This window comes from Triticum dicoccoides, chromosome 1B, assembly GCF_002162155.2.
Source record: "Triticum dicoccoides isolate Atlit2015 ecotype Zavitan chromosome 1B, WEW_v2.0, whole genome shotgun sequence".
In the NCBI taxonomy this organism is placed as follows: domain Eukaryota; kingdom Viridiplantae; phylum Streptophyta; class Magnoliopsida; order Poales; family Poaceae; genus Triticum; species Triticum dicoccoides.
In genome coordinates this window covers 405,549,095-405,562,752 of record NC_041381.1, presented here as the reverse complement: position 1 = coordinate 405,562,752, position 13,658 = coordinate 405,549,095, and positions in this window count along the sequence as shown.

Sequence of the window (13,658 nt, the reverse complement as noted above, 5' to 3'; positions counted from 1 at the left end):
ATGCACTTTCCCAGGGAGATGTCGACGAACAACTCTGCTGAATATGAGGGAATGCTTGTCGGTCTCAGGATCGCGGCGAACCTCAGGGTCAAGAAGCTCATCATCAGGGGTGATTCACAACTTGTCGTCCGGCAGGTCAACAAAGATTATCAAAGCCCGTTGATGGAAGCCTACGTGGATGAGGTGAGGAGGCTGGAGGAGAGCTTTGACGGTATACAGGCAGAGCATGTCCCCCGAGTGGAGAACAACATCGCCGACTACCTGTCAAAGCGCGCTGCTCTCAAACTACCTGTGGAACCTGGTACTTTTGTGCTTCGGTTAACTCAACCATACGTTGAACCATCAACAGAGCAAAACAAGCGGAGGAAATCAGGCCCCGGCAAGTACTTTCCCACCTAGCTCCCTGGAGCTACTGGCGAAGATGTTTACATGGACACTGAGCCTGCCATCGGGCAACCGACTCCGGGAGGGCGTCAAGCCCTGGCCGTAGAGACAGCCGTTCCCACGGCAGAGGAGATGCCTTTAGTCCTTGCCGTTGAGCCCCAGGCTCCGGCATGGGCACAACATACCATCTTATTCCTCCAAACAGGGGATCTTCCTGAGGAGGAGGAAGAAGCGGAGAAAGTAGCCCGTCGGTCTGCCCTGTACCACTTCATTGACAACGTTCTATATAGAAAAAGACCAAACCGAGTGAAATTGAAGTGCATTCCCCGGGAGGAAGGACTGGAGCTGTTGGCAGAGATACATGGAGGCATATGTGGCTCCCACATAGGGTCGAGGGCCCTTGCCGGCAAGGCTTTCCGGCAAGGTTTCTTCTGGCCCACTGCCCTCCAGGATGCGACGACACTAGTAACCACGTGTGAAGCGTGTCAGCTCCATTCAAAGAAGCTTCATCAGCCAGCTCAAGCCCTTCAAACAATCCCTCTCTCCTAGCCATTCTTGGTCTGGGGGCTCGACATACTGGGCACCTTCCCCCGCACCATCGGGGGCTTTGAGTACTTGTACGTTGCAATCGACAAGTTCCCAAAGTGCCTGGAGGTGGAAGCAGTGAGGAAGGTGACAGCGCAGTCAGTCGTCAAATTCTTCAAGGGGCTAGTCTGCCGTTTTGGTGTGCCAAACAGGGTCATCACCGACAACGGCACGTAGTTCACAAGCCACACCTTCATGCAATACATTAAGGAGCTCGACAGCAAGGTCTGTTTCGCTTTCGTGGCACACCCACAGAGCAATGGCCAAGAGGAGAGGGCAAATGCTGAAGTGCTGCAAGGCCTGAGGACAAAGACTTTTGACAGGCTGCACAAGAGCGGAAGGCGCTGGATTGATGAGTTGCCGACGGTTCTTTGGTCGATCAGAATGACTCCAAATCAAGTCACCGGCCAGACACCCTTTGCCCTGGTATATGGGGCAGAAGCAGTTCTCCCCATGGAACTCACATACGGGCCACCTCGAGTGCTCTCTTATGACGAGCTTGAGCAAGAGCGATTGCGGAAAGATGACGCAACGCTCCTCGAGGAAGATCATCTTCGGGCGGCTGTGAGAGCAGCGTGCTACCAGCAAGCCTTACACCGCTACCATAGCCGCAAGGTTCATGCCTGAAGCTTTGAGGAAGGCGACCTTGTTCTTCGTCGCGTTCAATCAGCCAAGAATTCCAACAAGTTGACGCCGAAGTGGGAAGGCCCTTATCGGGTAACACGAGTCACCAGGCCCGGCATAGTCCGCCTGGAGACCGAAGATGCCGTTCCAGTGACCAACTCCTGGAACATCGAGCATCTTCGTAAGTTTTACCCATAAGGCGGGGTTGCCGGGCTTCCCGGCAAACCACCTTTTGTACAAGCCTTGCCAGCAAGGCTCGTAACCCTCTGTACAAACCTAGGCGCAGACCCTAAGCATAAATAAATGAAGCGCTGGTGCCCTAAGTTATAGCATGCATGCTAGGTTGAGTCCCTCCTCCGGTTAGGGTTGATAGTGCTTAGCGGCGACTAACCCCTAGCATAGAGGTTGAGTGTGCGTCTCTCTATTCCTTTCCGTCCTCTTTGGTTCGCAGGGTGCATGGACATTTCTGATGAGCTATTTGGAAGAAGTAGAACGAGCTGGCGCTCCGGTCCCGGCATGACAAGCTTGCCGAGGGCTGAATACACAAGGACCCAACCCCATCAACCCAAGGTTGCCGAGGGGCTGCAGATTCAGATAAGTCCTTCGTCCCCTGTTTTGCATTTCCGTATGAAATTGGGGCGTATGAAACCTCATTTTATTCCTAGACTACCGTGCTCCCCTTTTCCTGTACCCAAGAATTATTTCTTGGGTCGGAGTCTGGTTGTAGCCGCGGTGACAAAGAAGCAAGCGTAGGGCCTAACCCTACTTTGCCCCTGCCTCCGCCGAAAGCGTGAGTGTGGTCGAATGAAGTAAGGGAGCGGCAAGGCCTATTGCCGAGCGATAATGTTTATATTAAAAATAACAAGGATTCATAACTTGGCATGGGCTTCGCTAACATGCAAAGAACCTGGCAAGCACCCTTTTTCATTAATACGTCCCATACATGTATAGTTTGTACGAAATATAAACATGAGCAAGGGGATTACAAGTTTTAAATTTGACTAAGGCCCGTGGGCTTACAAACTAAAAAGCGATAAGGTGCCCGTAATTGCTTTCTCATCCCTCTGCTCAGGAAACGGAACAAGAAAGCAAGAGGGCAAAAAGAGCACCTAGGCGAGGTACGAGCAGCAGAAGGCACCAAGAGAACATATCGGCGGCCGCCCAGGAGAGGGCTAGTGATGATGATGCCGGGAGATGAGCTGGAAGATGAGGCAACGGATCGCCAATACGCTATGAAGGCATCGGTGCCATCTTACTCCGACTTGACGACCCGCTACCCTCCTTCTTCACCTTCTCGGGCCTCCCCACGCCAGCCGCCCAAGGAGGTGACCCCGAGAAGTTCAAGGAGCTGGCCCCACCGGGAGAAGGGGCCAGGTGCAGATGTTGCTGCTGCCGGCACCGCCCAGGGATGGAGGGTCTGACGCCTAGTCGGACCCGCCATCCTCCCGCCTACTACCCTTGTCGTTCCTGTCGTTGTCTTCCTCATCACTCCCGCTCGAGGAAGAGTCTTCGTCATCAGAGGAGCTCTCCACGCAGCACTTTAGGCAAGTTCCAAAGTCTCCAAAGACCTTGACAGAGAGCAGACCGTTCTCCATTAGTTTCATATAGAGAACGAGTCCTGCCGTCAGGCTGTGGATCCGAGTGAAGGTCTTCCATCCGCGATGAAGATACATGACATGAGTGGCTGGGAAATCGACATCAACCCATGTGCCTCTATTCCCGCAGCCCCTCATATGCAATCTCAGAGTCTGTGGCGGGTCGAGCTCCATATCCCGAGCAAATGGAGTAGGGAGACGAAGATGTCGATGTGTCGGCTGGTGCAGCCTGATGAAGAATTCACGAGGCTGGTCGCTGACATGGCCCTCCATTGGGGTTGGGACCGCCGGCGGAGGCGAGACCGGTGCGTCGCCCCGTCCTCCTCTTCCCCCGAGCGCCACGACGACCTCGGCCTCGCCCCCTCCCCCTTCCCCTTGTGGCCGGTTCCGCCGCCACAAAATCTTGGGAAGGAGGGGTGTGTTGTCGGGCTGAGACCCTCGTCGCCACCATCGAGGCACCAACGCGTCCTCTCGCCATAGCAGAAGGAAGAAAGAAGCCAATGTGGGAGGAGGCAGATGGCGAAAGATTGAGGGGTGCCATCCCTCCCCCTCTCCTCCTTATAAAGGGGCAGGATCGGGGCTCAGCCACCTCTCTCAACCACTCTGGCTCATTAAGGTGGTAGCAGGCGAGGCTATCGACCACCCTCCTCGCCCAAACTGAAGGCGCGTGGGTATCAACCCACACGCGCGCCTTCCCATATTCGATGCGCCTGTCACCTACCCCGCACTATGCATGCGGCATACGTGGCGCAAGGGGCGGGCGTAGCGGGAAACATGGAACGATGGTTCCAAAGCAGAGAGAGTAAATGTGGAGCAGCCCTACAGTCTTAAAGGGACACGCAAGCCGCCTCTTTACTATTCACTGCACCACGGTAAAAATTGGCCCCGCCTGCCCGCACACCATTCGGGGCCTAGCCCAACAACGCATCGTGCTTATGTGTGGCCCAGGCCCGGGGGCTCCTATCGGTGTACATAAGTAGGGACTCTACTTTGTACCCCTTTACCTATGCATGGGCAGTTAGAGCCGCACCTGCGGTCACACTTAGCAGGGCAGAGGAGGGAGCCCGAAGCTACAAGACAATAAAGCAACGCCAAGACCCAAAACGCAAAGAGCAAGAGGGTGAGGTGGAATCCCCTGGCAAGACCCTTGCTGGGGTGGCCTCCGCAGTCCCGGCAAGAGCCTTGCCAGGGCGACTCACCCAAACGCCAGTAGAGCGCGCCACCCTTGAGCCCAAGGGTTCCAATGTCATCAACCACATTGGAACCAAGGCTCGGGAGGCGCCTCCGTTGTGGCATGCAGATCTTCGTGAAGACCATGGACACACCTGTCGGATATCGGGTTCCGGCAAAACCCTTAAGGTTCGAACTCTGGGGTGCGCGCGAGGATCTTCCCCCTACCGATACACGTCCCAACGCCTCGCTATGAATCTAAGCTAAATGATGAACAATGCAAGGGACACAAGGTTTATACTGGTTCGGGCCACCGTTGTGGTGTAATACCCTAATCCAGTGTGTGGTGTGGTGGATTGCCTCTAGGGCTGAGATGAACAGTACAGAGGAAGAACGGCCTCGCGAGAGGTGTTCTTGAGCTGGTGCGATGAACTGCTTGGGTGAGTTCGATCGCCTCTAGATCTGATGAGAACTCTCCGAGATGTCCCTTCTACTGTGGTGGCTATCCGTATATATAGAGGCCCTGGTCCTCTTCCCAAATATTGAGCGGGAAGGGAGCCAACAATGGCCATTTTGTAGGGGAACATCTAGTAAAAATTATCCTGACTAAAGTTGGTCTTCGACTGCCAAAGGCACTGGCGATGACGCCGTCTTGGGCTCCATGGCGACCTCCGTCCAGCCGCTATGCTGGTCTTGGTCTCGTTGCACCGAAATGGTAACCTTTGCTTGACGCCTCGGTACTCCACGCCTGCGCTTGCCCCCTTTGCACCAAAGAGGAAACAAGGACACTGCGCAGGCTGGCGCCCGCCTGGCACCCGCCTGGTCTCGATCATCATGGCTTGCGTCATGAGCACCTCGCGAGGTACCCCTGCCTTGATCTCTCCGCCTCCTCGCGAGCCAGCCAGGTGAGGCCGTTCCTGAGGAAGCCTTGCGCCATCGGCCCCGTGAGGTTTGGCCCCTCGCGAGGGTCTTGAGCTTGAGTTGATGAAGATGGGCCATACTGGGCCACCCCTTGAGCCACGCCATAGGCCACAGGCAGGAAAGTCTGGGGCCCCCGTTCCCAGAACACCGATAGTAGCCCCCGGGCCCAAGGCGCGCTCGGACTTGGCTTAGCAGCAAAGCGAATGGGCAAGTTCAGAGCACCGCGGGCCCCAATAGCCTGTGACCCTTGTCGCCATGTGGCGGTTGATTGGACGTGGGCATCTCCACTTCCCCACGCTGCCTTAATATCCGCCCGGCTAGGCGGCCACGAAACTGTACACAATTATTCTCTCCTCGCTGCCCGCATGCTTCCTGTTCCCCTTTCTTCCTTGAGCCTCTGTTTCCGCCTCCAATCCGACTTGATCTCTGCCCCCCTCCCGTTGCCATGGCGCCAACAAAAAGGGAGAAAGGGAAGAAGCCCACGCCTCCGTCCAGCTTGCCTCCGGCAGCTGCTCCCGCTGTCGACCAGTCGCTCATACTCTATCTGGAAGCTTTGTTCAAGGTCCATTCTGCGCTCGCCTCCAGCTTCAACGAGTGCGGAAGGACGACGGCTTGGCCCGTGTCCCATGCCTCCTTCAACAGGATCGCCACGGAGGTCTGATTCTTCGCCGACGCCTTGTGGGCAGGCTTGGTTCCTCCTTTCTCTGCCTTCTTCAATGCGGTACTTTCACACTACCAGATCCATATGATGCATCTCGATCCCCAATCCATTACTCTTCTTGTTGTCTTCACCTTCCTCTGCGAAGCCATGGTGGGCATTGCCCCTTCCATTGCTCTACTGTGCCACTTCTTCTCCCTGCGCCTGACCGACCCATCACAGTGCTCGGGGTGCGTGAGCTTCCAGGCTGTGCCAGAGACGGCCGCCTCGGGGATTGATTTTGGCCTTCCCCCTTCCACGAGCGGGTTCCGAGAGTGGTGGCTGTACGTGGATGTCAGGGTGCCCAGCCCCTTGCTCGCGCACCCGACATTGCCTGCTATCCCCAACCCAGGGTGGGGTCACGAGAAGCTCACGAGCCCCCAGCTCGCTTTTATCTGGTGCCGCTTTGAGAGGTTGAGGACGCTTGGCGTGACGGCGCCCCAGGTGGTGAAGGAGTTCCTCCGGTGTTGCATCGCTCCTCTCCAACGCCACTCCTGTCCGATGTGGACCTTCGCTGGGCATCAAGACTGCACGAGGCTCCAGGAGGGGGATCTTGCGCCTGAAATGTTGAGGAAGGTGTTGAGAGTCTTGACTAGCGAACCTTCTCCGGGCAGTATCCGGCATGGGGGCGCCCTCTTGTATCTTTGCTCAGGCAAGTCCAAGTTCGCGAGGCAGATGCCCCATTTCGACGAATGGGGGTTGCGCCCAGCTGACCTCGTGGGGCCCCATGAGAATCCAGTTGCATGGCTCCTCCCCCTGCCGCCCATGTCGATCCTGCCTCTAGAGGTGGTGCAGGGAGGCAAGCATTGCCAGGAGCTGGGGGCTCTGGCATCAAGTCGCGCTGGGCTCTCGAGGCGTCATCCTCCGGAGCTTGCCAAACCTGCCCCGAGGTGGTGGCTGATGAGGGGACACAACCTGCGGCTCCCAAGACCGAAACTCCTGAGGCCTCGACAGGCCACCAAGGGGTGGTACTCGATCGCTCCTCCCCGCCTGGCACCCTTGATGCAAGTCGCCTTGGTGCTTCTTCGTCCACACCACGCGCCGGCCCTCATGTCGAGAGCTTGGGTCGGTTCCGCATAAACTTCGATGCCCTCCACAAGAGGAAGAAGGCTTTGGGCGGCAGCGATCGCCCCTGCCGTCCGTTGAAGCACAGGAAGTACTTCGCCATGGACGAGTAAGTTCCTCCTTCTTGTAACTCCTCGTTTGTTGTTCCCTTTGCTGACTGTGGCCCTTCAGGATCCCTCCTGCTGAGCCTGCGGGGCCGGCCGAGAAGCCACCTCCTCAGGCTTCATCTTCATTGCCGACCTTGACCGTCCCGAGCCTGAGCGGCACCCCTGATGCGAGTCCGGCCGGAGAGGCGGATCGTCCCGCGGTGTGCCTTGAGCTTGTGAGCTCACCGTTCTTCCTTCGCGAGCTTTCCTGGGGCACAACCAGCTTGCCCCGGTCTCCTCCCCTGATTATGGATGGTGAGTGGTTGAAGTTGATCTTCGACTCCTCTTCTGGGGATGGATCAACGCCGGGCTGGGTCCCTCGCGAGGCCCGTCCGGCGATCGTGGGGGCGCCAGCCCCCAGCCCCCTGCCAAGAGGGGGCGAACCACTTCAGGGCCCTCCGCCTACGCTGATGGCGGAGGACAACATTAACGATGTGCTCAGGCGTGCGCGGGAGCGCAGTGCCGTCCGCCGAGAGTTTCTTCAGAAGGCGACATATGTGGTGAGCCAACTCAGTGCAGAGCTCGCGTGCGAGGATGCGTGTCTTGAAGCTGAAGGCTTGTGGCTGGCTAAGGAAAGGCGCAGGCTAAAGGTGGCCGTCAGCCTTGCGCGTCATCAGTGTGATCTTGACAACACAAAGGCCGAAGCATCCCTGGTGGCCTCATGAAAGGCCTGCTCCCAAGCCATCGAGGAGGCTCAGGAGGCGGACCGACGATGCGAGGCCGTGGAGGAGCGTGCATGGGAGCTCCAAGCTTGGTGCAATTCCCTGGAGCAGCAAGTCGAACTGTGCCAAGCTGCCCTTGCATCGCTGAAAGGGGCACCCGTCGAAGAGGAGGAGCTCCAGAAGCATGAGTAAGCGCTAACGCTGGAGGCTGCAGAGCGCAACCTTGATCTTTAACGGTTGGAGACGAGGGAGTGCCAGGTGACCCGGGCGGAGGACGATGTTGGCGCGCGGGAGGTCCAAATCCAAGAAGAGATCGACTGCCGTGTGGTGGAAGCTCGCGCGGATCTTGAGCGCGAGTATGGGGAGAGGTTGGAGCTGATCAAGGCCAAAGCTACGGGCAGGACTGCCGCTCTTAGGACCAAGCTGACCGAAGCAATGCAGCGCGCTGAGGCCACTACAGCCGCCTTGAGCACGGCGCAGGCTGAGCTGGCTTCCTCCCGTGCCGAGCTGCTTCTCCTCCAACGGAGGGTTGATGACGCTGAGTCCGTTGCGCGGCGGGACGAAGATGAAATCTGCTAGCGGCAGACACTGGAGCACATGTCTGGCCCCATGCTCCAAACACTCAGGGAAAGGGCCAACACGGCCTTGGGCAATATCTGTGATGCGGCCGTCGAGGAGGCTCACGTGACCAACTACGCCGGTAACCTCCGGTTCTTCACTGACGTGGTGACGCATCTGGAGAATCTCTCTAAGAGGGCTCGTCAGCTTGTTGAGGAGAGGAGCCGCGGCCTACTCGCGCGGGCATTCTCCCGTGTCTTTAGCCATCTCCAGAACATCGACCCCCACTTTGACTTTGACGCCGCCATCGCCCCGGTGCCCGAGGCCATCCGAGGCGACCTGGCGCGATGGGTGGAGGACAATGTGGATGCGCTTGTTCGGGCCTTCACATCTGATGATGACGGGGTGGTTGTTGCTACTGATGAAGGCGACGTGGTGAACGGCGGTGAAGACAGCGCCAACGACGGCGGGGGTGAGGCCAGTGATAGCGATAGTGATGCCAACGATGCTTCTGGAGGCGATCAAGAGGACGCGGTAAGCGACATGTCTGATTGATCCTGTGCCCCCCTGCTGTTTATCCTGCACAGAAAAAGATCAGGCGTGGCCTTGAAGGTTGTGAGAGCTTTTGGGAGGGGAAGCCCCTCATATAAAAAGGATTGTTGTCAACGCATTGTTAAGGTCAGCAATGATTGGGCGCCCGTATGATGTTATGGGCTCTGCGATGAGTTGGTTGCTATGATTTTACCTTTATCTTGTGCGAGCTTCGAGCAGGCTTGTGGCGACTCTCCGAGGGTCCCTCGGGAGACCTGTTGACCTTGCAGCAAGAGCCTTGTGAGACCGTGCGCCGGCTGCGGGACGGCATGCGTGTGTGTGCTGGGCCCAGCCCTACCCGCGAGGGGCTCGCAAGGGGGAGGAAGCTAGTGCGAATTCCAACTTGAGCAGAAACCGGAACACGAGAAAGCGCACGGACAAAATAAAACACCCCTCCCCGCATACGCAAACACAAATTCAGCTTCAAATTAGGTCCGAAACGAGAAAGCTTGATCACACGAATGGGAGCAAAAGCAAAAGGCCACGTCCGGCACCTAGTCTAGTCTTCGATGTCTTCTCACCAGCGCGGAGCTAAGTGCTACCACTGGGCGTGCGAGGGAACCCCCGAGGCCCGAGGGCGGCTCTTCGGAGACTCCGGGGTGTGTACAGCCCCAACTCATTATTACGTGAGAGTGTCACGAGCGGCGAGCTTCAGAGGCACTGGGCCTGCTTCACAGGTACCGGCCTTGCTTCATATCGCGAGATGAGGGTGATACGTCTCCAATATATCTATAATTTTTGATTGTTCCATGCTATTATATTACCCCTTTTGGATGTTTATGGGCTTTATTTTACACATTTATATCATTTTTGTGACTAACCTACTAACCGGAGGCCCAGCCCATATTGCTGTTTTTTTTGCCTATTTTAGTATTTCGAAGAAAAGGAATATCAAACGGAGTCCAAACGGAATGAAACCTTCGGGAGCGTGATTTTTGGAACGAACGTGATCCGGAGAGCTTGGAGTGCAAGTCAAGAAGCAGCCGAGGAAGCCACAAGAGAGGAGGCCGCACCCCCCTGTAGGGCGCGCCCCCTGACTCGTGGGCCCCTCGGGCGGCCACCGACATACTTCTTCCTCCTATATATACCTACGTACCCCAAAAACATCCAGGAGCACCACGAAACACAATTTCCACCGCCGCAACCTTCTGTATCCGCGAGATCTCATCTTGGAGCCTTCGCCGGCACTCTGCCGGAGAGGGAATCGACCATGGAGGGCTTCTACATCAACATCCTTGCCCCTCCGATGAGTTGTGAGTAGTTTACCACAGACCTACGAGTCCATAGTTATTAGCTAGATGGCTTCTTCTCTCTTTTTGGATCTCAATACAATGTTCTCCACCTCTCTTGTGGAGATCTATTTGATGTAAACTCTTTTTGCGGTGTGTTTGTCGAGATCCGATGAATTGTGGGTTTATGATCAAGTTTATCTATGAATAATATTTGAATCTTCTCTGAATTCTTTTATGTATGATTGAGTTATCTTTGCAAATCTCTTTGAATTATCAGTTTGGTTTGGCCTACTAGATTGATCTTTCTTGCCATGGGAGAAGTGCTTAGCTTTGGGTTCAATCTTGCGGTGCCCTTACCCAGTGACAGAAAGGGTTGCAAGGCACGTATTGTATTGTTGCCATCGAGGATAACAAGATGGGGTTTATATCATATTGCTTGAGTTTATCCCTCTACATCATGTCATCTTGCTTAAAGCGTTACTCTGTTCTTATGAACTTAATACTCTAGATGGAGGCAGGACTCGGTCGATGTGTGGAGTAATAGTAGTAGATGCAGGCAGGAGTCAGTCTACTTGCTATGCACGTGATGCCTATATACACGATCATGCCTAGATAATCTCATAACTATGCGCTTTTCTATCAATTGCTCGACAGTAATTTGTTCACCCACCGTAATACTTATGCTATCTTGAGAGAAGCCTCTAGTGAAACCTATGCCCCCCGGGTCTATCTCTTGTCATATTTGCTTTCAATCTACTTTTATTTGCATCTTTACTTTTTGCTTCTGTATTATAAAATACCAAAAATATATTTATCTTATCATACTATCTTTATTAGATCTCACTTTCGCAAGTGGCCGTGAAGGGATTGGCAACCCCTTTATTGCGTGGGTTGCAAGTTCTCAGTTTGTTTGTGTAGGTGCGTGGGACTTTTGAGGAGCCTCCTACTGGATTGATACCTTGGTTCTCAAAACTGAGGGAAATACTTACGCTACACTTGTTGCATCACCCTCTCCTCTTCGAGGAAAACCAACGCAAGCTCAAGACGTAGCAAGAAGGATTTTTGGCGCCGTTGCCGGGGAGGTCTTCGCTCAAGTCAAGACATACCAAGTACCCATCACAAACCCATCTCCCTCGCATTTACATTATTTGCCATTTTCCTCTCGTTTTCCTCTCCCCCACTTCACCCTTGCCGTTTTATTCGCCCTCTCTTTCCCAATCTCTTCCTCTCTCTGTCGCTTGCCGTTTTTCTGCTTGCTTGTGTGTTGGATTACTTGTTGCCATGGCACAAGATAATAACAAATTGTGTGATTTCTCGAATACCAATAATAATGATTTCCTTAGTACTCCAATTGCTCCTCTTAATGATGCTGAGTCTTGTGAAATCAATACCGCTTTGCTGAATCTTGTTATGAAAGATCAATTCGCCGACCTTCCTAGTGAAGATGCCGCTACTCATCTAAACAATTTTGTTGATTTGTGTGATATGCAAAAGAAGAAAGATACGGATAACAATATTGCCAAATTGAAGTTATTTCCGTTTTCACTTAGAGATCGTGCTAAAGTTTGTTTTTCGTCTTTGCCTGAAAATAGTATTGATTCTTGGAACAAGTGCAAAGATGTTTTTATCTCTAAGTATTTTCCTCCCGCTAAGATCATCACTCTTAGGAACGATATTATGAATTTTAAACGATTTGATCATGAGCATGTTGCCCTATCTTGGGAAAGAATGAAATTGATGCTTCGCAATTGCCCTACTCATGGTTTGAATTTATGGATGATCATACATAATTTTTATGCCGGTTTGAACTTTCCTTCTAGAAATCTCTTAGATTCGGCCGCGGGAGGCATGTTTATGGAAATCACGTTAGGAGATGCTACAAAACTTCTTGATAATATTATGGCTAATTATTCTCAATGGCACACCGAAAGATCTTCTAGTAAAAAAGTGCATGCTATAGAAGAAATCAATGTTTTGAGTGGAAAGATGGATGAACTTATGAAGATGTTTACTACTAAAAATACTCCTCTTGATCCCAATGATATGCCTTTGTCTTCTTTGATTGAGAATAATAATGAATCTATGGATGTGAATTTTCTTGGTAGGAATAGTTTTGGAAACAATGCTTATAGAGGAAACTTTAATGCTAGACCGTTCCCTAGTAATTCCTCTAATAATTATGGAAATTCTTACAATAATTCTTATGGTAATTTTAATAATATGCCCTCTGATTTCGAGAATAGTGTGAAAGAATTTATGATTTCTCAAAAGAATTTTAATGATTTGCTTGAAGAAAAAATGCTCAAAGTTGATGATTTGGGTAGGAACGTTGATAGACTTTCACTTGATGTTGATTCTCTTAAACTTAGTCCTTCCCCTCCTAAGCATGATATCAATGAGTCCCTCAAAGTAATGAGAATTTCCATTGATGAGTGTAAGGAAAGAACCGCTAGATTGCATGCTAAGAAAGATAGCTTTATAAAAGCGTGTTCTTCTAGTTTCCGTGAATATAATGATGAGGATCTTAAAGTTATTGATGTGTCTCCTATTAGATCTTTGTTTTGCAATATGAATTTTGATGATTATGGGACTGATGATGAATCAACTTTGCCTAGAAGGCGTCCCAAGAATTCGGAATCTTTAGATCTTGATGCTAAATTTGGTAAAAGTGAGATTGGAGAATCCTCAACTTCTAATAACATTGAACCTACTATCTCGGATTTCAAGGAATTTGATTATGATAATTGTTCTTTAAAAGGTTGTATTTCCTTGTTGCAATCCGTTGTTAATTCTCCTCATGCTTATAGTCAAAATAAAGCTTTTACCAAACATATTGTTGATGCCTTGATGCAATCTTATGATGAAAAACTTAATCTGGAAGTTTCTATACCTAGAAAACTTAATGATGAGTGGGAACCTACTATAAAGATTAGAATTAAATATCGTGAGTGTTTTGCTTTGTGTGATTTTGTCAGGACCCCGACTCGATGTCACATCGATCTAGCCGGTAACACCTCATATCACTTTGCGGCCTCACGCACGGTATCCCCACGGGTGTCGCCTTACCTTTGCCCGGGACCGTTTGCGCCTTTGGCTCACGTATATGATAGTGTCGCTAGCATCCATATGATAAGGAGCCCGGGCTGACATGACTAGTCGTAAACCCAAAGTGGCACAGACTTACAGGGACAGGCATCCATGACCCAGCTTCGAACGTGTCGGTCATCAGCAAGTGGGTCCGGGCTGTAGCACTGGGCTAGCAGGACTCCGGTAAACCGGGCTGTAGCGGGCTAACAGGACTCCGGTACTCAAAGCGTGACATTTCCCCGAAGGGACAGACACAGGAACGAAGAAGGACACATGCCGGCCAGCCTGAGTGTTCCAGAGCAGTAGCAAGCTACCATGGCTCAGCGGTAACACTAGGAGAC